At 48.8% G+C, this 27,378-nt stretch overlaps 1 protein-coding gene and 1 non-coding gene across 2 annotated transcripts in view; one reads left to right on the forward strand and one right to left on the reverse strand.

Annotated features, from left to right (window-relative positions):
• Window positions 1-27,378, reverse strand: part of RBX1 (ring-box 1) — a 216,448-nt gene that overhangs the window by 79,528 nt on the left and 109,542 nt on the right. The gene's annotated exons all lie outside the window — the stretch shown is intronic.
• LOC134961872 (5S ribosomal RNA) lies at window positions 24,643-24,761 on the forward strand. The gene has a single exon (XR_010187973.1). It is a non-coding gene; the product is annotated as a 5S ribosomal RNA (ribosomal RNA).

Here is a 27,378-nt window from a genome sequence, read left to right on the forward strand (position 1 = left end):
GGTCTACTTGCGAGTGAGCCCACTGCGCACTGAAATTCATTGAGAACGGGCCCCCACCGTGCCTGAGCTTGTAAGGCCCTAGCGTCATACTGAGGGCTTGGCAGAGGCGGGAAAGGGTTTCTGTTCCTGGGAACTGGCTAATCTCTTCAGCCTTTTTCCTCTCCCTCTGTCACGAGCAGAAAAGAGGAACCTTTTGTCCGCTTGCCAACAAAGGACTGCGCCTGATAATACGGCGTCTTATTTTGAGAGGCGACCTGGGGTACAAACGTGGATTTCTCAGTTGTTGCCGTGGCCACCAGGTCTAAAAGACCGACCCCAAATGTCCCTTTTCAAAGGCAATACTTCCAAATGCCGTTTGGAATCCGCATCACCTGACCATTTTACTGGTAGAATTGGACAACGCACTTATACTTGATGCCAGTCGGCAAATATTCCGCTGTGCATCATGCATATATAGAAATGCATCTTTTAAATGCTCTATAGGCAATAATATACTATCCTTATCTAGGATATCAATATTTCCAGTCAGGGAATCCGGCCATGCCAACCCAGCACTGCACCTCCAGGCTGAGGCGATTGCTGGTCGCAGTATAACACCAGTATGTGTGTGAATACATTTTTGGATACCCTCCTGCTTTCTATCAGCAGTATCCTTAAGGGCGGCCATCTCATGAGAGGGTAGAGCCCTTGTTCTTACAAGCGTGTGAGCGCCTTATCCCCCCTAGGGGGTGTTTCCCAACGCACCCTAACCTCTGGCGGGAAAGGGTATACACCAATACTTTTTAAGAAATTATCAATTGTTATCGGGGGGAAACCCACGCATCATCACACACCTCATTTTATTTCTCAGATTCAGGAAAACTACAGGTAGTTTTTCCCTCACCGAACATAATACCCCTTTTTGGTGGTACTCGTATTATCAGAAATGTATAAAACATTTTCCATCGTCTCAATCATGTAACGTGTGGCCCTACTGGAAATCACGGTTGTCTCTTCACCGTCGACACAGGAGTCAGTATCCGTGTCGGCGTCTGTATCTGCCATCTGAGGTAACGGGCGCTTTAGAGCCCCTGACGGCCTATGAGACGTCTGGACAGGCACAAGCTGAGTAGCCGGCTGTCTCATGTCAACCACTGTTTTTTTATACAGAGCTGACACTGTCACGTAATTCTCAACAGTACATCCACTCAGGTGTCGACCCCCTAGGTGGTGACATCACTGTTACAGACACTCTGCTCCGTCTCCACATCATTTTTCTCCTCATACATGTCGACACAAACGTACCGACACACAGCACACACACAGGGAATGCTCTGATAGAGGACAGGACCCCACTAGCCCTTTGGGGAGACAGAGGGAGAGTATGCCAGCACACACCAGAGCGCTATATATATATATATATATATATATATATATATATATATATATATATATATATATATATATATATATATATATATATATATATATATATATATATATATATATACACACACACACACACAGGGATAACCTTATATAAAAGTGTTTTTCCCCTTATAGCTGCTGTATGTTTTAATACTGCGCCTAATTAGTGCCCCCCTCTCTTTTTTTAACCCTTTCTGTAGTGTAGTGACTGCAGGGAAGAGCCAGGGAGCTTCCCTCCAACTGAGCTGTGAGGGAAAATGGCGCCAGTGTGCTGAGGAGATAGGCTCCGCCCCCTTTTCGGCAGCCTTATCTCCCGTTTTTCTGTATATTCTGGCAGGGGTTAAATGCATCCATATAGCCCAGGAGCTATATGTGATGTATTTTTTGCCATGTAAGGTATTTTTATCATGTTTTATTGCGTCTCAGGGCGCCCCCCCCCCAGCGCCCTGCACCCTCAGTGACCGGAGTATGAAGTGTGCTGAGAGCAATGGCGCACAGCTGCAGTGCTGTGCGCTACCTTATTGAAGACAGGAACGTCTTCTGCCGCCGATTTTTCCGGACCTCTTCGCTCTTCTGGCTCTGTAAGGGGGCCGGCGGCGCGGCTCCGGGACCCATCCAGGCTGAGCCTGTGATCGTCCCTCTAAGCTAATGTCCAGTAGCCAAGAAGCCCAATCCACTCTGCACGCAGGTGAGTTCGCTTCTTCTCCCCTTAGTCCCTCGATGCAGTGAGCCTGTTGCCAGCAGGTCTCACTGAAAATAACAAACCTAAACTAAAACTTTCACTAAGAAGCTCAGGAGAGCCCCTAGTGTGCACCCTTCTCGTCGGGCACAGAAATCTAACTGAGGCTTGGAGGAGGGTCATAGGGGGAGGAGCCAGTGCACACCAGTTAGTCCTAAAGCTTTCTTTAGATGTGCCCAGTCTCCTGCGGAGCCGCTATTCCCCCATGGTCCTTACGGAGTCCCCAGCATCCACTTAGGACGTTAGAGAAAGAAAGCTTTAGGACTACCTGGTGTGCACTGGCTCCTCCCACTATGACCCTCCTCCAGACCTCAGTTAGGATACTGTGCCCGGAAGAGCAGACACAACAAGGAAGGATTTTGAATCCCGGGTAAGACTCATACCAGCCACACCAATCACACCGTATAACTCGTGATACTATACCCAGTTAACAGTATGAAATATAACTGAGCCTCTCAACAGATAGCTCAACAATAACCCTTTAGTTAGGCAATAACTATAAACAAGTATTGCAGACAATCCGCACTTGGGATGGGCACCCAGCATCCACTACGGACTACGAGAAATAGATTTACCGGTGAGTAAAATCTTATTTTCTCTGACGTCCTAAGTGGATGCTGGGACTCCGTAAGGACCATAGGGATTATACCAAAGCTCCCAAACGGGCGGGAGAGTGCGGATGACTCTGCAGCACCGAATGAGCAAACTCTAGGTCCTCCTCAGCCAGGGTATCAAACTTGTAGACTCTTGCAAAAATGTTTGAACCCGACCAAGTAACAGCTCGGCAAATTTGTAAAGCAGAGACCCCTCGGGCAGCCGCCCAAGAAGAGCCCACTTTCCTCGTGGAATGGGCTTGTACAGATTTAGGGTGCGGTAGTCCAGCCGCAGAATGTGCAAGTTGAATCGTGCTACAGATCCAGCGAGCAATAGTCTGCTTAGAAGCAGGAGCACCCAGCTTGTTGGGTGCATACAGGATAAATAGCGAGTCAGTTTTCCTGACTCCAGCCGTCCTGGAAACATGTACTTTTCAGGGCCCTGACTACGTCCAGTAACTTGGAACCCTCCAAGTCCCAAGTAGCCGCAGGCACCACAATAGGTTGGTTCACATGAAAAACGGATACCACCTTAGGAAGGAATTGGGAACGAGTCCTCAATTCCGCCTTATCCATATAAAAAAAAAAAATCAGATCAGGGCTTTTGCATGACCAAGCCGCCAATTCTGATACACGCCTGACCAAGACCAACAGCATGACCACTTTCCACGTGAGGTATCGTAGCCCCACGGATGTAAGTGGCTCAACCCAATGCGACTTCGGGAAATCCAACACCACGTTGCGATCCCACGGTGCCACTGGAGGCGCAATGGGGGCTGACTATGCAGCACTCCCTTAACAAAAGTCTGAACTTCAGGCAGTGAAGCCAGTTCTATTTTGGAAGAAAATCGATAGAGCCGAAATCTGGACCTTAATGGAACCCAATTTTAGGCCCATAGTCACCCCTGACTGTAGGAAGTGCAGAAATCGACCTAGCTGAAATTCCTCCTTTGTGGCCTTCCTGGCCTCACAGCATGCAACATATTTCCGCCATATGCGGTGATAATGGTTTGCGTTCACTTCTTTCCTAGCTTTAATTAGCGTAGGGATAACTTCCTCTGGAATGCCCTTTTCCTTCAGGATCCGGCGTTCAACCGCCATGCCGTCAAACGCAGCCGTGGTACGTCTTGGAACAGACAGGCCCCCTGCTGCAGCAGGTCCTGTCTGAGCGGCAGAGGCCATGGGTCCTCTGAGATCATTTCTTGGAGTTCTGGGTACCAAGCTCTTCTTGGCCAATCCGGAACAATGAGTATAGTTCTTACTCCTCTCCTTCTTATTATTCTCATTACCCTGGGTAAGAGAGGCAGAGAAGGGAACACATACACCGACTGGTACACCCACGGTGTTACTAGAGCGTCCACAGCTATCGCCTGAGGGTCCCTTGACCTGGCGCAATATCTTTGTAGCTTTTTGTTGAGGCGGGACGCCATCATGTCCACCTGTGGCCTTTCCCAACGGTGTACAATCATTTGGAAGACTTCTGGATGAAGTCACCACTCTCCCGGGTGGAGGTCGTGTCTTCTGAGAAAGTCTGCTTCTCAGTTGTCCACTCCGGGAATGAACACTGCTGACAGTGCTAACACATGATTTTCCGCCCATCGGAGAATCCTTGTGGCTTCTGCCATCGCCATCCTGCTTCTTGTGCCGCCCTGTCGGTTTACATGAGCGACCGCCGTGATGTTGTCTGACTGGATCAGCACCGGCCGGTGTTGAAGCAGGGGTCTAGCCTGACTTAGGGCATTGTAAATGGCCCTTAGTTCCAGAATATTTATGTGTAGGGAAGTCTCTTGACTTTTCCATAGCCTTGGAAGTTTCTACCCTGTGTGACTGCCCCCCAGCCTCGAAGGCTGGCATCCGTGGTCACCAGGACCCAGTCCTGTATGCCGAATCTGCGGCCCCCTAGAAGATGAGCACTCTGCAGCCACCCCAACAGCGACACCCTGGCCCATGGAGACAGGGTTATCCGCCGATGCATCTGAAGATGCGACCCGGACCAGTTTCTTATCGGGGGAACCCACGCTTCTTTACACACTTCATTCACTCATCTGATGGGGGAACAAAACACTGGCTGCTTTTTCTCCCCAACCAACCCCTTTTATGTGGTACTTGGGTTCATGTCAGAAATGTGTAACACATTTTTCATTGCCGAGATCATGTAACGGATGTTCCTAGTGGATTGTGTATATATCTCAACCTCGTCGACACTGGAGTCAGACTCCGTGTCGACATCTGTGTCTGCCATCTGAGGTAACGGGCGTTTTTTGAGCCCCTGATGGCCTTTGAGACGCCTGGGCAGGCGCGGGCTGAGAAGCCGGCTGTCCCACAGCTGTTACGTCATCCAGCCTTTTATGTAAGGAGTTGACATTGTCGGTTAATACCTTCCACCTATCCATCCACTCTGGTGTCGGCCCCACAGGGGGCGACATCCCATTTATCGGCCTCTGCTCAGCCTCCACGTAACCTTCCTCATCCAACATGTCGACACAGCCGTACCGACACACCGCACACACACAGGGAATGCTCTGACTGAGGACAGGACCCCACAAAGTCCTTTGGGGACACAGAGAGAGAGTATGCCAGCACACACCAGAGCGCTATATAATGCAGGGATTAACACTATAACTGAGTGATTTTTCCCCCAATAGCTGCTTGTATACATATATTGCGCCTAAATTTAGTGCCCCCCCTCTCTTTTTAACCCTTTGAGCCTGAAAACTACAGGGGAGAGCCTGGGGAGCTGTCTTCCAGCTGCACTGTGAAGAAAAAATGGCGCCAGTGTGCGGAGGGAGATAGCCCCGCCCCTTTTTCGGCAGACTTTTCTCCCGCTTTTTTATGGATTCTGGCAGGGGTAATTTATCACATATATAGCCCTGGGACTAAATATTGTGATGAATTGCCAGCCAAGGTGTCTTATATTGCCCTCAGGGCGCCGGCGCGCCCCCCCCCCCCAGCGCCCTGCACCCATCAGTGACCGGAGTGTGAGGTGTGCATGAGGAACAATGGCGCACAGCTGCAGTGCTGTGCGCTACCTTGTTGAAGACAGAAGTCTTCTGCCGCCGATTTTCCGGAACACTTCTTGCTTCTGGCTCTGTAAGGGGGCCGGCGGCGCGGCTCCGGGAACGAACACCAAGGTCGGGTCCTGCGGTCGATCCCTCTGGAGCTAATGGTGTCCAGTAGCCTAAGAAGCCCAAACTACCACCTGTTAGGTAGGTTCGCTTCTTCTCCCCTTAGTCCCTCGCTGCAGTGAGTCTGTTGCCAGCAGATCTCACTGTAAAATAAAAAACCTAAATATACTTTCTTTCTTTCTAGGAGCTCAGGAGAGCCCCTAGTGTGCATCCAGCTCAGCCGGGCACAAGATTCTAACTGAGGTCTGGAGGAGGGTCATAGTGGGAGGAGCCAGTGCACACCAGGTAGTCCTAAAGCTTTCTTTAGTTGTGCCCAGTCTCCTGCGGAGCCGCTATTCCCCATGGTCCTTACGGAGTCCCAGCATCCACTTAGGACGTCAGAGAAAAGGATTTACCGGAAGATAATTAAAATCCTATTTTCTCTTACATCCTAGAGGATGCTGGGGTCCACATTGGTACCATGGGGATGTTCCAAAGCTCCCAGAACGGGAGGGAGAGCGCGGAGGCTCCTGCAGAACTGATTGACCCAACTTCAGGTCCTCAGTGGCCAAAGTATCGAACTTGTAGAACTTAGCAAACGTGTTCGACCCAGACCAAGTAGCCACTCGGCAAAGCTGTAAAGCCGAGACACCCCGGGCAGCCGCCCAGGAAATACTCGCCTTACGAGTAGAGTGGGCCTTAACAGATTTTGGACACGGCAAGCCTGTCGTAGAATAAGCATGCTTTATAGTAAACCTGATCCAGCGAGAAATCGCCTGCTTAGAAGCAGGATACTCAACCTTTTTGGGATCATAAAAAAGACAAACAAAGCGTCCGACTTCCTGTGACGCGCAGTCCTCTTAACATAGATCTTTAAAGCCCTCACAACATCCAAGGAATTAGAGGCAATTGAGGAGTCAGTAGCTACTGGCACTACAATAGGTTGATTGATATGAAAAGCCGACACAACCTTTGGAAGAAAATGCTGACGCATCGTGAGCTCAGCTCTATCCTCATGGAAAATCAAGTAGGGCCTTTTACAGGAGAAAGCCCCCAATTCTGACACACGTCTAGCAGATACTAACGCCAACAGTGACAACCTTCCAAGTGAGAAACTTAACCTCCATCTCCTGTAAAAGGCTCGAACCAATCCGATTGCATGTACTGCAACACCACGTTAAGATCCCAAGGTGCCGTAGGAGGCACAAAGGGAGGCTGGATGTGTAGAACCCCTTCAAGAAAGTCTGAACCTCAGGGAGTGCAGCCAATGGTTTCTGGAAAAAATGGACAAGGCCGAAATCTGGACCTTAATGGAACCCAATCGCAGGCCCACATCCACACCTGCTTACAGAAATAGTAGAAACTGTCCAAGCTGAAACTCCACCGTAGGAAACTTCTTTGATTCACAGCAAGACACATACTTTTTCCAAATCCGATGGTAATGTTTAGACGTTACTCCCTTCCTAGCATTTATCAGAGCAGGAATAACTTTGTTCGGAATGCCCTGCCGAGCTAAGATCTGGCGTTCAACCTCCATGCCGTCAAACGTAGCCGTGGCAAGTCTTGATAAGCGAACGGCCCCTGTTGCAGAAAGTCCCCTCGAAGAGGAAAAGGCCTCAGGTCTTCCAGCAGTAACGCCAGAAGATCTGCGTACCACACTCTTCTTGGCCAATCCGGAGCAATGAGGATCGGCTGAACTCATGCTTTCATTAGGAGTTTTAGAATTCTTGGGATGAGTGGCAGTGGAGGAAACACATACACCGACTTGAAAACCCACAGAATTACCAGGGCGTCCACTGCAACTGCCTGTGGATCCCGCAACCTGGAACAGTACCTCCGAAGCTTCTTGTTGAGGCGGAAGGCCATCATGTCTATTTGAGGTACACCCCAAAGATTTGTTACCTCCGTGAACACCTCTGGATGGAGGCCCCACTCTCCCGGATGGACATCATGTCTGCTGAGGAAGTCTGCTTCTCAGTTTCCACTCCCGGAATGAAGATTGCTGACAGCGCCACTACATGTTTTTCTGCCCAAAGGAGGATCCTCGTTATCTCAGACATTGCAGCCCTGCTCTTCGTTCCGGCCTGTCGGTTTATGTATGCCACCGTCGTTACATTGTCCGACTGCACCTGAATGGCTTGATCTTGTTGAAGATGAGCCGCTTGTAGAAGACCTTACGTTCCAGAATGTTTATTGGACGAATGGATTCCATGCTTAACCACCTTCCTTGGAAGGCTTCCCCTTGGGTGACAGTGCCCCAACCTCTGAGATTTGCATCCGTGGTTAAAAGGATCCAGTTCTGAATCCCGAAACTGCGGCCATCAAGAAGGCGAGGCATTTGTAGCCACCATAGGAGCGAAATCCTGGCTTTCGGCGACAGACGTATTCTCTGGTGCATGTGCAGGTGAGATCCAGACCACTTGTCCAGGAGATCCAGCTGGAAGGACCACGCATGAAATCTTCTGTACTGCAGAGCCTCGTAGGAGGCATCCATCTTCCCCAGAAGGTGAATACACTGATGAACAAAGACCCAGGCAGACTTCAATACATCCCGGACCATTGTTTGTATCACCACCGGTAGAAACACCCTCTGCACTTTCGTGTCGAGGATCATCCCCAGGAAAGACAATCTCCTTGTCAGCTCCAAATGTGACTTTGGAAGATTCATGATCCATCCATGATCCCTGAGCAGTCAAGTCGTGAGAGCAATGGACTGAAACAACCTCTCCCTGGACGACGCCTTTATCAGCAGATCGTCCAGATATGGAATTAGGTTTACTCCCCGTCTGCGGAGTAGCACCATCATCTCTGCCATCACCTTGGTGAACACCCTTGGTGCCGTGGAGAGGCCGAATGGCAGTGACTGGAACGGATAATGACAGTCCAGCAGTGCAAATCATAGATAAGCCTGGTGAGGCGGCCAGATTGGAATGTGAAGGTACGCTTCCTTGATATTCAGGGATACCATGAATTCCCCCTCCCTCCAGACCTGAGATCACTGCTCTCAGACTCCATTTTGAACTTGAATTCCCTCAAATAAGGGTTTACAGACTTCAGGTTTAAAATTGGTCTGACCGAACCATCCGGTTTCGGTACCACAAATAGGTTTGAATAGTAACCCTTGCATTCCAGATGAGGTGGAACCGGAACAATGACATTTCCCCTTTCAAATTTTTGAATGGCTTCCTGTGGGATAGTCTTTTCTGTCGGCAAAGCTGGTAAGCCTGATTTGAAGAATCTGTGAGGTGGGAGCTCTTGAAATTCCAGTCTGTACCACTGGGACACAATATCCTGTACCCAGTGATCCAGGCCGGATGATACCCACACGTGGCTGACAAGTCTGAGTATCGCTCCCACCTGCCCGCTCTCCAGGCTGAGAGGTCCACTGTCATGCTGAGGATTTTGAGGAAACAGAGCCAGGATTCTGTTCCTGAACTTGCAGGTGTTCTGGATTTTCCCCGACCACCTCTGAAGAAAGTGGTAGGGGCTTTGGACTGCTTAACCTTTGCGGTCTGAAAGGACTGCATTGTAGATGCAGAAAAAGATTTCTTCGGTGTGAGTAGCTTAGCGAAGAAAGGTTGCCTTACCCACGGTTGCCGTGGAGATCAACGCATCCAAAGCTTCCCCAAAGAGAGCCTGACCTGTGAAGGGGAGGTTCTCCACACTTCTCTTGGATTCCACGTCTGCAGACCATTGGCGCAGCCAGAGTCCCCTGCGTGCAGAGACAGCCATGGAAGATGTCCTTGCAGTCAGATGATCCAGGTCCTTCATGGCCTCCACCATGAAACCTGCAGAATCCTGTATGCGATGTAAAAACATTTAAATGTCACTTCTATCCATAGAATCTAATTCCTCTAGTAATGTGCCTGACCACTTCACTAATGGCTTTAGAAATCCATGCACAGGCAATAGTGGGCCTTAACGCCACGCCTGAAGCAGTGTATATGGATTTGAGCATAGTCTCAATTTTGTGGTCTGCCGGTTCTTTCAAAGCGGTAGACCCAGGAACCGGTAAAACCACCTTTTTAGACAGTCTAGATACAGAAGCGTCAACCACTTTTTCCTATCCTCCTCAGGAAAGGGAAAAGCCACAAGAACCCTCTTTGGTATCTGGAATTTTTTCTCCGGGTTTTAACAGGATTTTTCAAATAATGCATTAAATTCCTAGACGCAGGAAAAGTCAGGGAGGCGTTCTTATTGTCTATAAAGTAAGCCTCCTCAACCTGCTCAGGTGCTGTCAGTAACGTGTAACACATCCCTAATGGCCTCAATAATGAGCTGCACCCCCTTTGCAAGGGATGACTCACCCCCCGCATATCCCCCTCACAGTCTCCCGTATCAGAGTCGGTATTCGTGTCTACTTGCATAATTTGGGCAAGAGCACACTTCCTTGGGCATATACCAGGGGAGTTTGAGGAGGCTGTGGGAACAGAACCAGACAAAACCTCTACAGATTTTCTCAAAACCTGTGTTTCAGTCTCATTATGAGTTATCCTAGAAGAAATCTGGGATATCATTCCCTTAAGTGAAGCCACCCACAATGGCTCGGATTCAGAAGGCTGAGACATGATATTACATTCCTGAGTACATTGAATGGATTCCTCTGGGGAAGATACATACTTTGCAGCACAAGACAGAGTCCCTGGACATGGTAATGTGAGAAAATGTACACACAGGAAAGTGTCAGTCTCCCCCAAGTACCTTCAGAGAGACACAGAGTTAATAGAGCCAGCACCCACACAGCACCCCAGCAGGCAGTTATATCATAAAAGCCTTGTGCCAACTGTGTACCGCACAGGATAGCTGGAGATATGTGGAGGGTCAGCGCTCCCAGTCAGCGTCTTTGTGCTGATCTGCAGGGAGAAAATGGCGCTGGTGAGCTGCTGGATCCGCTCTGAGAGCCTCCGCCCCCTATCATAGCACTTCATGATTATACTGGCCTGAGGTAAATTACACAGCTGGCAGTAGAACACATTCCCCGATACCCCAGTGACCAGTTGTAAGGGTGTTGCGCTGGCCCAGGGCGCCCCTCACCATAGTCCCACGAAGCAGGGAGGCTGTTGCCAGCAGCCTCCCTGTGCCTAACTATTTAAAATAATAAAAAACTAGAAAACTCCTATGGAGCTCCCCTAGCTGTGACCAACTTCTCCGGACACATTTTCTAAACAGAGTCTGGTAGGAGGGGCATAGAGGGAGGAGCCAGACCACACTATTAAACTCTTAAAGTGCCCATGGCTCCCAAGGGACCAGTCTATACCCTATGGTACTAATGTGGACCCCAGCAAAATACAGCAGAAATACAAAACCGTATATCCTGTGGAACACTATATGGTATACGAGACCCTGACGCACTTAGACCTCCAGGGAACAGAATATAGTGATGGCAATATGTTTGATACACAAAATAGAATCCACACAGCAGCTATAGGCACACACAGTCACGAGTACAATGCAGAAATTATTACATATAAAAAATAAAACTGCACTATAAAATACTCTATATAGAAATGTATGTATACAGAAATAACAATGCGCAGTAAACACTGGATGTATATCACAGAATACTTGTACTAAATATTCATATAGCAGAGCACTTGTTCTTAACTAACGATGTCTAAACGACATGTAGAATACCCAAGTGTCCTGTAAATGCACAGTGCTGATGAGACAGGCAGCCTTACAGAGGAGACAGTGCCCAGCATCAGCGCAGCTCTGTGAAGTGGCATCCAAATGCAGAGAGAGAGAGAGAGAGAGAGAGAGAGAGAGAGAGAGAGAGAGAGAGAGAGAGAGAGAGAGAGAGAGAGAGACAGAGACAGAGACAGAGACAGAGACAGAGACAGAGACAGAGACAGAGACAGGTGTAGATGGCGCCTGGAGCTGTAGGAGGGGATACTGGTCAGCGCCTTATCCCCTCTGCTGGACTTCACCACTGGGTACTATGGAGCCTATCAAACGGATTTTAGTAAATCCGACCTGTGCTCCCTGCCTTGGTGGATATAGTGGGGTCCCTGCACGGCCACAATGTCCACGCCAGCGGTGCGGTCCGTCTCCTGGGACCACGACCGGATCGCAATTTCGGCTGGTCCCACCTGGGGGACCCTCTTACCTCCTCCCTGAAGTGCGGTCACGTGATCCAGGAAAGCAGCAGCGGTGATGTGTGCCCGATGACCGGAGCGCCTCCGCTGCAAGTACCCAGCAACCAGGACACAGGAGTATGCAGCGCCACTGGCGGAGGGGATGGAACCGAAGCACAGAATGTCAGCATGACATACACAGCATCTAGTGCCTATGCTGCAGCCCTTGAATTCTTCTTAAAAACCTCTTATTAGGGCTGCCTAGCGCAGCCCCCCCCCCACCCCGTTAGTGACCTGCACTGCAGGCACCAACTTACAAACTGAGCTCCAGTGCCTGGAGGCGATGCAGTGTATCCTGGGAACAGTCAAAGCTTTAGACTGTTGGTGCCTCGGATCAAGATTCAACTCTACACACCGATGTTATTCCCTGTGGAATACTAGTGTACCCCGCTGCAGAAATTCAGGTCACTAATTTTTTGTCTGCTTGTTAGGTTTAGTGTATACTATTAACCCTGCATATGCGGGGATTGCTAAATGTACTCCCGGTGTTTTACGTCAGCTAGTGATTGTTCATATGTCTGCTGGTTCCTTTTTCCATGCTTTTTCTAACTCTTCCTATATTTCTCCTCTTTTTCCCTCTCTGCTCCACATCTTACTATTCGCTCTTTTCTTATGTCTCATCGAATTCTGTAAATTTATTTGTTATGGTGTTCTCCTGACTTGCATCATTTACTTCTTCGCTTGAACATTTTGGCACTACTAATTTTAGCTTTGATGCGGCTCAGGGGGAACACCTCCCTCGGTTGTTTTAATGCAAAACTTTTCTGATATTTTATTAATTATTTTTTTACACACATTGTGGATCATTCCGACCCGTTCGCACTCTGCAGTTTGTCGCAGCGGTGCGAACGGGTCAGAACTGCGCATGTGCGGCAGACGCATTGCGCACGCGCTTCGTTGCCCAGCAAAGCCACCAGCAGAAAAAGTGATAGAAGCGGTGATCGCAAGAAGACGGACAGGCGGAAGGCATTCCGGGGCATCAACTGACCATTTTCCAGGCGTGGTGAGGCAAACGCAAGAGTGTCCAGGCGTTTGGAGGGCGGATGTCTGACGTCAATTTTTGGGACCTTCATGGCTGGATCCATAGCACAGGGTAAGCAAGTCTGACCCTGGTCTTTGTTTTGCAGGAAACTTTTTTTTTAGCATAGCAGGGCTGCACAAGCGATCGCAGCCCTATGCTATGCTAAAATACACTCCCCCCATAGGCGGCGTCAAGTTGATCACACGAGCAGCAAAAAGTGGAATGAGGGCCATTGTCTCTGCTGATCATGATTTTATGTTTCCTTGCTTGCTACCCTGGCCTCCTTTTTCATCCTCATAACCTGCTTGCTGGGACGGGTTGGGGAATGTTGTTGGTTTTTGCTACTATAATTTGGCCTAGGGTGGGCATTGGTTAAATGTCGATGGCCCTTGCCTCTTCTACCTGTGTTTAAATTACAGTCCTGGAATGTGGAGGGTCTCAATAGTCCTCTAAAAGAGAAGAAAAATTCTCACCTTGTTAAGATGAGATATAGTCCTTTTACAGGCTTCTCATTGGAGCGCTTCTGACACTAATGTGGTGGGGGACTCCTGGATAGGGGAATTTAGGGCTGCTTCTTATACAGCTAAACGTGAGGGGGGGGGGGGGGGGGGTTAATTATCCTTAATAAATTTCTCCCTTATACTGTTAGTGATTGCTTTATGGACCCAGAAGGACGCTCTATAGCTGATAGAAAGAATATATATAAATGTCATCCCATAGAGAGGGGTTTGCATTTGCCAGCTCTCAATTTGTAAGAACCAGGCAGCACTCGGAGGACTGATGAACTAAAGTGAAGCTTTAGTGGAAAAAAAAAAAAAAAAAAATTTAACATGGCGTGGCTTGCCAACGTTTCCGCGACACACAGGACTATTTACTCAAGGCTGTATGCTATGGAACACTTTTGTTAATCAGTCCTCAGAGTGCCGCCTGGTTCTTACAAATTGAGAGTGGGCAAATGCTAACCCCTCTCTATGGGACCACATACCCCTGTATATCTCTACAAGGAAGGCACCGTAGCAGTTGCATTACATAAGGGGAGTGCCGACCAATCCAGGATAATATATATATATATATATATATATATATATATTTTCTCGTACAGTCCACACCCTAGCCTTTTGTATCAATTGCTGGGGTAGCATCCTTATAGACATGTGTCACCAGGACCAGTCCATTCAAATATAGAGATAAATATCAGGAGCACTCACCAGTCTTCATAAGCCTTTTTTATTAGTAGCATCAGAAAATCAGCATAGGGGTATCAACGTTTCGGTCCCATGTGGGGACCTTTGTCAAGATCTGGTGAGTGAACCCATGGCAGTTCCCACCCATTGCACTAACCATTCCCCTTGGTACATGAAATGAATCATCTCCAACACTGCACGAAGCAATGTTAGCAAAAATTCAATCGGAGGACCATCATAGGGACCAGCAAGTAAAGCTTCTTTTACGGCCTGAATACCCCCTTCATGGGGAATCACTGTATACAGGGAGCAAACATCCATAGTACACAAGACACAATCATCAGGAACAATCCCTAATTGCTCTAATTCCAACAAGAACTGTCTCGTATCTTGCAAGTAAGTATTTTTAGATTTAACAATCGGCTGAAGATTAAAATCCACAAACTTTGCTAGCAGTTGTAAAAGTGAACCTCTGATATAATGGGGCGCCCAGTGAGGGATTTGTGTACCGAAAATACACAAATCCCTCACTGACCCCCATTATATCAGTTAGAGGTTCACTAAATAAATAAATATTATATATATGTGCGTGTGCCTTGAGTCCTGTTGGAGAAAGAGCGCTATATAAATAAAATTTTATATATATATATATATATATATTTATATATTTATATATATATATATATATATATATATATATATATATATATATATATATATATATATATATATATATATATATATATATACTCGAGTATAAGTCGACCCGAATATAAGCCGAGGCACCTAATTCTACCACAAAAACCTGGGAAAACTTATTGACTCGAGTATAAGCCTAGGGTGGGAAATGCAGCTCTAGCCGTACACAGCCCTCAGTGCCAGATATGCCCCCACAGTGCTGCCAGATATGCCCCCACAGTGCTGCCAGATATGCCCCCACAGTGCTGCCAGTTATGCCCCCACAGTGCTGCCAGTTATGCCCCCACAGTGCTGCCAGTTATGCCCCCACAGTGCTGCCAGTTATGCCCCCACAGTGCTGCCAGATATGCCCCCACAGTGCTGCCAGATATGCCCCCACAGTGCTGCCAGATATGCCCCCACAGTGCTGCCAGATATGCCCCCACAGTGCTGCCAGATATGCCCCCACAGTGCTGCCAGATATGCCCCCACAGTGCTGCCAGATATGCCCCCACAGTGCTGCCAGATATGCCCCCACAGTGCTGCCAGATATGCCCCCACAGTGCTGCCAGATATGCCCCCACAGTGCTGCCAGATATGCCCCCACAGTGCTGCCAGATATGCCCCCACAGTGCTGCCAGATATGCCCCCACAGTGCTGCCAGATATGCCCCCACAGTGCTGCCAGATATGCCCCCACAGTGCTGCCAGATATGCCCCCACAGTGCTGCCAGATACGTTCCCTCCCCAAGTGCCAGGTATGCCCCACAGTGTTGTTACTTACCCCTCCGTCGATCCCGCGCTGTCTTCTGGAGGGACACGAAGCACACAGCGTGCGCGGCTCTCCTGTGTCCCTCCTGCATCTTCGGCGGCCGCGGCGGGTCTATTATAGGAAGTGCCGGTTCGTGATCAGAGGTCACGAACGGGTATTTCCTGTAATAGAACCGCCGCTGCTGCCGCCGGAGATGCAGGAGGGACACAGGAGCGCCGCGCGCTGTGCGCTCCATGTCCCTCCTTCACACTGCTCTGCCTCTGCCTGCACTGACTCGAGTATAAGCCGAGGTGGCTTTTTCAGCACAAAAAAAAGTGCTGAAAAAGTCGGCTTATACTCGAGTATATACGGTATATATATATATATAAATAAGAATTTACTTACCGATAATTCTATTTCTCGTAGTCCGTAGTGGATGCTGGGGACTCCGTCAGGACCATGGGGTTTAGCGGCTCCGCAGGAGACAGGGCACAATAATAAAAGCTTTAGGATCAGGTGGTGTGCACTGGCTCCTCCCCCCATGACCCTCCTCCAAGCCTCAGTTAGGATACTGTGCCCGGACGAGCGTGCATAATAAGGAAGGATATTGAATCCCGGGTAAGACTCATACCAGCCACACCGTACAACCTGTGATCTGAACCCAGTTAACAGTATGATAACAACGAAGGAGCCTCTGAAAAGATGGCTCACAACAAGAATAACCCGATTTTTGTAACAATAACTATGTACAAGTATTGCAGACAATCCGCACTTGGGATGGGCGCCCAGCATCCACTACGGACTACGAGAAATAGAATTATCGGTAAGTAAATTCTTATTTTCTCTAACGTCCTAAGTGGATGCTGGGGACTCCGTCAGGACCATGGGGATTATACCAAAGCTCCCAAACGGGCGGGAGAGTGCGGATGACTCTGCAGCACCGAATGAGAGAACTCCAGGTCCTCCTCAGTCAGGGTGTGCCCCTGACCAAGTAGCAGCTCGGCAAAGTTGTAAAGCCGAGACCCCTCGGGCAGCCGCCCAAGATGAGCCCACCTTCCTTGTGGAATGGGCTTTTACTGATTTTGGCTGTGGCAAGCCTGCCACAGAATGTGCAAGCTGAATTGTACTACAAATCCAGCGAGCAATCGTCTGCTTAGAAGCAGGAACACCCATCTTGTTGGGTGCATACAGGCTAAACAGCGAGTCAGATTTTCTGACTCCAGTCGTCCTGGAAACATATATTTTCAGGGCCCTGACAACGTCAAGTAACTTGGAGTCCTCCAAGTCCCTAGTAGCCGCAGGTACCACAATAGGTTGGTTCATGTGAAAAACAGAAAACACCTTAAGGAGAAATTGAGGACGAGTCCTCAATTCTGCCCTGTCAGAATGAAAAATTAAGTAAGGGCTTTTATATGATAAAGCCGCCCATTCTGACACACGCCTGGCTGAAGCCAGGGCTAATAGAATCTTCACCTTCCATGTGAAATATTTTAATTCCACAGTGGTGAGTGGATCAAACCAATGTGACTTTAGGAAACTCAAAACAACATTGAGATCCCAAGGTGCCACTGGGGCACAAAAGGAGGCTGTATATGCAGTACCCCTTTTACAAACGTCTGAACTTCAGGCACTGAAGCCAGTTCTTTCTGGAAGAAATTCGACAGGGTCGAAATTCGAACCTTAATGGACCCTAATTTTAGGCCCATAGACAGTCCTGTTTTCAGGAAATGTAGGAAACGACCCAGTTGGAATTCCTCTGTAGGGACCTTCTTGGCCTCACACCACGCAACATATTTTCGCCAAATGCGGTGAAAATGTTTTGCGGTTACATCCTTCCTGGCTTCGACCAGGGTAGGGATGACTTCATCTGGAATGCCCTTTCAGGATCCGGCGTTCAACTGCCATGCCGTCAAACGCAGCCGCGGTAAGTCTTGGAACAGACAAGGCCCCTGCTGGAGCAGGTCCTCTCTTAAAGGTAGAGGCCACGGTTCTTCCGTGAGCATCTCTTGAAGTTCCGGGTACCAAGTCCTTCTTGACCCATCCGGAACCACGAGTATCGTTCTTACTCATCTCCTTCTTATGATTCTCAGTACTTTTGGTATGAGATGCATAGGAGGGAACACATACCCTGACTGGTACACCCACAGTGTTACCAGAGCGTCCACCGCTATTGCCTGAGGGTCCCTTGACCTGGCGCAATATCTGTCTAGTTTTTTGTTCAGGCGGGACGCCATCATGTCCACCTTTGGTTTTTCCCAACGGTTTACAATCATGTGGAAGACTTCCCGCTGAAGTCCCCACTCTCCTGGGTGGAGGTTATGCCTGCTGAGGAAGTCTGCTTCCCAGTTTTCCACTGCCGGAATTAACACTGCTGAGAGTGTTATCACATGATTTTTCGCCCAGCGAAGAATCCTTGCAGTTTCTGCCATTTTCCTCCTGCTTCATGTGCCGCCCTGTCTGTTTACGTGGGCGACTGCCGTGATGTTGTCCCACTGGATCAATACCGGCTGACCTTGAAGCAGAGGTCTTGCTAAGCTTAGAGCCTTGTGAATTGCCCTTAGCTCCAGTATATTTATGTGGAGAGAAGTCTCCAGACTTGATCACACTCCCTGGAAATTTTTTCCTTGTGTGACTGCTCCCCAGCCACTCAGGCTGGCATCCGTGGTCACCAGGACCCAGTCCTGAATGTCGAATCTGCGGCCCTTTCATAGATGAGCACTCTGCAGCCACCGCAGAAGAAAACACCCTTGTCCTTGGAGACAGGGTTATCCGCTGATGCATCTGAAGATGCGATCCGGACTATTTTCCCAGCAGATTCCACTGAAAGGTTCTTGCGTGAAATCTACCGAATGGGATCGCTTTGTAAGAAACCACCATTTTTCACAGGACCCTTGTGCAATGATGCACTGATACTTTTCCTGGTTTTAGGAGGTTCCTGACTAGCTCGGATAACTCCCTGGCCTTCTTCTCCGGGAGAAAACATCCTTTTCTGGACTGTGTCCAGAATCATTCCTAGGAACATTAGACGTGTCGTCGGAAAAAGCTGCGATTTTGGAATATTTAGAATCCACTCGTGCTGTCGTAGAACTACATGAGATAGTGCTACTCCGACCGCCAACTGTTCTCTGGACCTTGCCCTTATCAGGAAAGCGTCCATATTTCTTTTAGGAAGAATCATCATTTCGGCCATTACCATGGTAAAGACCCGGGGTGCCGTGGACAATCCAAACGGCAGCGTCTGAACTGATAGTGACAGTTCTGTACCACGAACCTGAGATACCCTTGGTGAGAAGGGCAAAATTTGGACATGTAGGTAAGCGTCCCTGATATCCAGTGACACCATATCGTCCTGGTTCGCTATCACTGCTCTGAGTGACTCCATCTTGATTTGAACCCTTGTATGTAATTGTTCAAATCTTTTAGATCTCACCGAGCCGTTTGGCTTCAGTACCACAATATAGTGTGGAATAATACCCCTTCCCTTGTTGTAGGAGGGGTACTTTGATTATCACCTGCTGGGAATACAGCCTGTGAATTTTTTTCCCAATACTGCCTCCCTGTCGGAGGGAGACGTTGGTAAAGCAGACTTCAGGAACTTGTGAGGGGAAGACGTCTCGAATTTCCAATGTACACCTGGGATACTACGTGTAGGATCCAGGAGTCCACTTGCGAGTGAGCCCACTGCGTGCTGAAACTCTTGAGATGACCCCCCACCGCACCTGAGTCCGCTTGTATGGCCCCAGCGTCATGCTGCGGACTTGGCAGAAGCTGTGGAGGACTTCTGTTCCTGGGAATGGGCTGCCTGCTGCAGTCTTCTTCCCTTTTCTCTAACCCTGGGCAGATATGACTGGCCTTTTGCCCGCCTGCCTTTATGGGTACGAAAGGACTGAGACTGAAAAGACTGTGTCCTTTTCTGCTGAGATAGGACTTGGGGTAACAAAAGTGGATTTTCCAGCTGTTGCCATGGCCACCAGGTCCGATGGACCGCCCCTTTATACGGCAATACTTCCATGTGCCGTCTGGAATCTGCATCACCTGACCACTGTCGTGTCTATAAACATCGTCTGGCAGATATGGACATCACATCTACTCTTGATGCCAGAATGCAAATATGCCTCTGCACATCTCGCATATATAGAAATGCATCCTTAAAATGCTCTATAGTCAATAAAATATTGTTCCTGTCAAGGGTATCAATATTTTCAGTCAGGAAATCCGACCAAGCCCCCCCAGCGCTGCACATCCAGGCTGAGGCGATTGCTGGTCGTAGTATAACACCAGTATGTGTGTATATACTTTTTAGGATATTTTTCAGCTTCCTATCAGCTGGCTCCTTGAGGGCGGCCGTATCTGGAGACGGTAACGCCACTTGTTTTTATAAGCGTGTGAGCGCCTTATCCACCCTAAGGTGTGTTTCCCAACTCGCCCTCACTTCTGGCGGGAAAAGGTATACCTCAAATAATTTTCTATCGGAGGAAACCCACGTATCATCACACACTTTAATTTATCTGATTCAGGAAAAACTACAAGTAGATTATTCCCACCCTACATAATACCCTTATTTGTGGTACTTGTAGTATCAGAAATATGTAACACCTCCTTCATTGCCCTTAACATGTAACGTGTGGCCCTAAAGGAAAATACGTTTGTTTCTTCACCGTCGACACTGAAGTCAGTGTCCGTGTCTGTGTCGACCAACTGAGGTAAATGGGCGTTTTTACAAGCCCCTGACGGTGTCTGAGACGCCTGGACAGGTACTAATTTGTTTGCCGGCCGTCTCATGTCGTCAACCGACCTTGCATCGTGTTGACATGATCACGTAATTCCTAAATAAGCCATCCAGTCCGGTGTCGACTCCCTAGAGAGCGACATCACCAATACAGGCAATTTGCTCCGCCTCCTCACCAACATCGTCCTCCTACATGTCGACACACACGTACCGACACACAGCACACACACAGGGAATGCTCTGATAGAGGACAGGACCCCACTAGCCCTTTGGGGAGACAGAGGGAGAGTTTGCCAGCACACACCAAAAACGCTATAATTATACAGGGACAACCCCTTCTACAAGTGTTTTCCCTTATAGCATTTTCACATATGTAATCATATCGCCAAATAAGTGCCCCCCCTCTCTGTTTTAACCCTGTTTCTGTCGTGCAGTGCAGGGGAGAGCCTGGGAGCCTTCCTCACAGCAGAGCTGAGCAGGAAAATGGCGCCGTGTGCTGAGGAGAATAGGCCCCGCCCCCTAAAACGGCGGGCTCTTCTCCCGGAGTTTGTGAGATCTGGCAGGGGTTAAATACATCCATATAGCCTCAGGGGCTATATGTGATGTATTTTAGCCATAAAAAAGGTATAATACATTGCTGCCCAGGGCGCCCCCCCCCAGCGCCCTGCACCCTCAGTGACCGCTGGTATGAAGTGTGCTGACAACAATGGCGCACAGCTGCAGTGCTGTGCGCTACCTTATGAAGACTGAAAGTCTTCTGCCGCCTGTTTCTGGACCTCTGGACCTCTTCAACTTCGGCATCTGCAAGGGGGGTCGGCGGCACGGCTCCGGGACGAACCCCAGGGTGAGACCTGTGTTCCGACTCCCTCTGGAGCTAATGGTGTCCAGTAGCCTAAGAAGCAAATCCATCCTGCACGCAGGTGAGTTTACTTCTCTCCCCTAAGTCCCTCGTAGCAGTGAGCCTGTTGCCAGCAGGACTCACTGAAAATAAAAAACCTAACTTAAACTTTTATTCTAAGCAGCTCAGGAGAGCCACCTAGATTGCACCCTTCTCGGCCGGGCACAAAAATCTAACTGAGGCTTGGAGGAGGGTCATGGGGGGAGGAGCCAGTGCACACCACCTGATCCTAAAGCTTTTATTATTGTGCCCTGTCTCCTGCGGAGCCGCTAAACCCCATGGTCCTGACGGAGTCCCCAGCATCCACTTAGGACGTTAGAGAAAATTTATTTATATAGCGCTCTTTCTCCAACAGGACTTAAGGCACACACATTGATATATAGATATAGATATATATATATATATATATATATATATATATATATATATAAACTACACGCACATTCCGTGAGAGAATGGACCTACACCGGTCTGCCATTAAGGCAGCCCTTGAGGGTAAATCCAATGACCAACCGGTGTCCCGTCACTTTAAAAAGGAAAAACACTCGTTGAGCCATCTGCGACATATGATAGTAGACAACATTCCACCACACACCAGAGGCGGTGATCGTGCTAAAGCATTGGCACAAAGAAAGTGAATGGATCTACCGCCTGTCTACATTGGCACCGCAAGGACTGAACGAGCATATCGCTTGGAATGTTTTTCTGTGAAATCCTGTAACTGAGTGTTACCGGGGACATTATTCTAGATTGGGCTTATTATTTGCAGCTGCAACAGAGTCGTTTATGTCTGAGTACATGTCATTATGTAGGCAGACTGACAGTCAGATCTCAGTCAGGGGGGGTGCCCGTTATGCATAATTATGCCAGGGTGGTCTAACATTTCTCCCAAATATATTGGGCAGGTGTCCTACAACCACCCTCAGTGTGCGTTTATATATGCACATATTGATATCTTTGATAGCAGTTGTCACATCTATTTTTATGTGATTTTCTGGTGCCAGATTTTCAAGAGTTGTTTAGTATATTAATACCACTATTTAGGGTAATTAGTATCAAGTATTTGTATTGATTAGGCATGTGTATACAGCCAGTGATTTTGCTGATGTAATTGATTTTAACAATTTTCATCACACACATTTCTCTCATCATGTAGCGTTTGGGCACATGCTCTTTCACAGTATCACTTGAGACACCACACAGCCACACTGTGTGTTTATCACGACGCTGCTCGATGAAGGAAATGTGTATTCATTCTATAGGATCACTCTCACTTTGTTTTTTGTTTATGATTGCACTCTCGCTCTCTTCCGCCAGGACTAGCGTGATGACAGTGCCAGCCGGGACGCCCTGCAGTTGCCTGGTTACCAGTGATGTAATTTCCTGGTGACGCAATGGCCACACCCACCAGAAAACCCGCTGGACGCCGGCTCCCGCAGCTCCACGGCGTGACACGAGGCCTTCACACATATAAGGCATGTTCCCGCTGACATGTTTTTTGGTTTTGTTACACAGCATATTGCCTTGAAAAAAGCGCCCTGCGCGGCGCTGAAAACGTTGGCCACAATATGCCATTTATTTGATTTATCATTTTGAATACAAGTTTGTTTCTCCTTCATCCACTAGGGGCCACTGGAGTGTAGTTACAATGGGGGAGATAGTAGGTGGTATTGGTAGCTGGCACTTTAAAAATTCTCACACTGTGGCTAGCTCCTCCCCTACTATCTCCCCTCCAAGCCAGTCTTAGTTAAGTGCCCGAGGTAGCTGGTTCACTTGGGTTTAGCTGAAGAATTTTCTTCTTTTTTCTTTATTATTTTATTTTTCTTACACACACTCACAGACTGGCAGCTCTGCCACTGCCAGTCTGCACCGCGGGAGCTGCCGGCGGGGTCCCATCGCAGCTGCGTGCGGCTAGGGATGGGCCCCGGCTGAGGGAGACACTGAGCTCTCCTGAGTTGGCGGACACCGCTGCGTGCGGCGCGTGTCGCGGCCACTCCATCCAGCAGAAGATTCCGGCAGCATGGCAGCGGTGAGTATCAAAAATGGTCGGACACCGCTGCGTGCGGCTTGTGTCGGGACCACCCCACCACAGAAGATTCCGGCTGGACGCCGCTGCGTGCGGCGTGTGTCGGGGCCGATCCACCAAGAACACAGTGGTGAGTGAAGTATACTTTATTTGTGGTGGCTATGTATGTTTTTAGAGCAATGCACTGTTTATTGTTGTACAACCCACTCCAGAAGGGCTCTCTGGGGCTGTAATGTACTTTATTGTATCCTTACCTGTCCTCCTCATGGAGAAACAGACAGGATGATTGGGGGAGGCTGAGTATGTGTTTATACAACCCTGACTGAAAAACGTGTGTGTGTCATTCTGATAACCCTCTGCTCCCCCAGCTCCCCGCACCCCCCGCACAGATCCCCACTCAGCGCGACTCACAGAGCCGGCACAGGGATCCCGCTCGAGCGCAAAGCAATGTTTAAATTTGGCGCCTTGTACGGAGGGGGCGGAGCTAAGTCCCGCTCTGTAGAGCGAGCTCAGCGCTCCCTGCTCCCAGGCGGCGACTCGCGCTCTGTTCAGCGCAACACTCCCCGGCGGCGGCTAGCAGATACAGGGCTCTACTAGCGCTGTATAGCGGGCTCAGCGCTCAGCGCTCCCCGGCGGTGACTCGCAGGCCCAGCGGAGGGTACAGCTCGCTTCCCGCTTAGTTTTGCAATAAGGCGCCATAGCCGGGGGGCGGAGCTAACTCCTGCTCTGTACAGCGGGCTCAGCATTCTCCGCTCCCCGGCCACTGTTATAGTGTAATAGGCATTTATGTGAGTTTAATGCACATGGTGCTGAGGAGAATGTGATATAGTCAGAGTGGCTCAGCACTAATCCAGTTATCCACTATATAGATTTTATCGCATAGCCCAGAGGAGTTTCACTCTGGCGGCCATTTCCTCCCTGCACAGACCTGGCTTCATATTTGCAGTGTCTCCTATAGCCCAGTGGGCTAATCTTGCATACTCAGAGACAAATACAAATAAAGTCCCAGGTATATTAACAGTTAACCCGCTTTACTCAGCGGGCTCCCAGGTCTCCCCGTCGCTAGGCAACAGCTCTGGGATTTGTAACTTTTCGATACTTCAGGCTGCTGAAATATAGATACATTCCTCCTGCAGTAGACTCCTCTACCCAGCATTTTCCTACTTGCAAATCAGGGAACCTGCTCTATTACAGTAGCTGGGACTCAGCTCAATAATAATTAAAAGGATCTACTGTGCAGTATTTATTTACCTACGGTGTGTGTGTATATATACATATATAGTTATGTTTGTGCATGTATATATATAGATATATATATTTAAGTGCGTGTAGGTATGTATATAGATAAATCCATAAAATACCAGATATAGGGGATAAAAGCCTACGGCCACACCACCCTGAACACGCCCGATCTCGTCTGATCTCGGAAACTAAGCAGGGTCAGGCCCGGTTAGTACTTGGATGGGAGACCGCCTGGGAATACCAGGTGCTGTAGGCTACTTCCGCAATGTTTTCTAATAACAACATCTTGCACATAACATTTTCCCCCATTTTTCTCACAGGCTGGTCACCATTTTGAAAAGCCAGCGGAACCTCAGAGAAACATCTGGTGCACCTTAATTAGCGGTACACTAAATACAGGGCGGGGTGTTGCCTTCCCTTTATTATTCCTTGTTGTCACTAGTTACTAATGCTATTTGTAATTGTGGAATGCGTGTAAGGCATCAGACAAATAGCGCTGCGGCTCAGTACGCTAGTAGCGGGTATCTGAACAGGGGTTTGAATCCAAACAAAACTTTAAGGAGAACTCCTATAGCCTAGGGCTAAGACTCCTGTCCCACAGCGCAGCGTTGCTGGTTCAGGTCTCCGCTGCTCCAGAAAGTTTATTTTAATCGTATCGGTCACTACACATTATAGTGCAGACCTTACGTAGGGCTCTGTTTATTTAACCCACCTTTTCTCCTTTCGTTTGTCTCTCCTGGGATAGTCGAAGAATTCCCTCTTAGGTGTGAAGTATGCGGCGGAGCCATCTGCTTCGCCCTCCACGCACCTGCACACCCCTGTTTGATCAATGATGCAGGTAATGTCACTATTAACCAGACAATAGCTCATCAGGTAAGCCCTTGGACTTTGGTTTCCAAGGTCACAGGATCAAATCACAGCGGGACCAAACACACCTTTCCAAAAAGAAACTTTGCTAACATTCCATGCATTACTGATGTCTGTTTTCTGTGGATCTGAACCAGTGTCTCAGAATATACAGGTACATAATACAGCAGTTCATCTGATACTGCAGGTAAAGGAGGAGGACACGTCAAGTCCATCAGGGTTCCACGCCATTGACGAAAATGACAGCGACTGGTTCAGTTTCGGATGAGCTGGGCAGGCTCCGGTAGGCGGCCGACAGACACCCGAATACACAATATCAGGTATCAAACAAGGTTTGTTTTCCTATCTTTTCCCCGCAGATGGCAGGAGATGGTATCAGAACCTCTCTAGGGTATACACCTCGGTGTATCGCCGGTCCATCAAGCCGCCGTTTTCCTGAGGCAACCTTGCTCAGGGATCCATCGACATATGCGGCAGCATAGTTCTACCGTATCCGGAGCAGGTAGGTTGGGGAACAATTGTCCTCTAGGTTACAGGATGCTTCGCATCAGGATCAATTGATACTTTGATACAGGTCAGAATCACGATTCTGCTTTATGTTCCTTGGAGGTCTCCATGTCTACAGACTCGGACCCTGCATCTTCGCTTGGGCTGTCTTAACCCGACGACCTCTGGGGCTACGACAGTGACAAGTAAACATGAAATCCTACGGGGCAGATGGTTCTGGGGAAGGAACTTTCTGCAGGATTTCTTGAGCCATTGGAGGTAAGTCCACTTTGATTTCTCCTACTACTGCCCCAGCTCCAAGACAGACCTTTACTGGTCTTCCCTTTAGATTTTTTCGTGCCCTTTCAGGTTTTTGACTCCACACGGGTGATATCTTCGTCGCCAGGGGTTCTCAGGGTAAAAAGGCTGAAGCAGAGGTTCAACATCCTCAGTCCAGTCTGATTTTATGTCATCCTATACACCCATTACACCTGCAGGGTCCCAGGGTAGGCGCAGGTCGATGGGAGAAGGCTTGGGCGGTTACAACCGTCTCAGGAGTCCCTCGGCATGGGTCGGCTGATTTACGATGACAAGAGAGTCATACTGCAGGCTGCGCTCCATAGGTTTCTAACCGCAAAGGGTGTTGATCCCTGTTTTACACATATCATTTGAATTAGGACAGTTCTCAGGCCTTTGTTTTCTTTTCACGTTCCGAAGCCAAGTGGCTCGGACAGGCCTATTCTGGCCTTACAATCCTTTTAGTCTGTGATTGCTAGTTTAAACAAGAAAGGGAGTTTTACGTGTCCCTTGTCTTCAGAGATGCCTGTTTACTGATTTCCGTTGGACAGGCTTTTCTCAGATTCCCCCTTAACAGGATTCTCATTTTCACTGTAAGTCCTTTACTCTTCTCTCTTCCGCTCCCACAGAGTTTAGGAAGATAACAGAATAACTCTTTTTCAAGGGCAGTGGGTGACGTTGGTTCCCTAATGGGACAATTTACTGCTACTATCCCACTCTGTACATTAGGTGGCTTCTGAATATCCGGAGGATCCACGAGCTTCTGATTCGACACAGATCCAATTTATGCTCCGCATAGACGTTTCTCAACACGGTCCGTCAGAGGTTTTTTCATTCCTCGGCACCAGAGACTCTATTTCTTCAGTCAAGTTGCGACGTAATGAGTGGTCGCCTCCATTCCTCTCGGAACGGGGGACAACAATCTTGTTTCCAGATCAAGCCACCAGGTCAGACTCCTGGGTGAGGGAACATGCCCCGGAGTTTTGTCAGCTGGTCCGCTGTGGGCGGAGATTTCGGATCGACCTCAGGGCGTTCTGACTGACTCTTTAACCCTTTATTACTCTCGGACGGCAGTAGCCGTGGAGGCCCTCAGGGCTCCGGGGAGTTTTCTGGTTATTCTATCCTGCCTCCTTTTCTATTTCTACTTCATGTTCAGTAACACAGGAGGGGATTATGCGTGCTAGTCCTCTCGGTGGCGCTGGTTGGGCCACGCATGACTTGAA

The sequence above is a fragment of the Pseudophryne corroboree genome, chromosome 9 (genome assembly GCF_028390025.1).
Source record: "Pseudophryne corroboree isolate aPseCor3 chromosome 9, aPseCor3.hap2, whole genome shotgun sequence".
NCBI classification, from domain to species: domain Eukaryota; kingdom Metazoa; phylum Chordata; class Amphibia; order Anura; family Myobatrachidae; genus Pseudophryne; species Pseudophryne corroboree.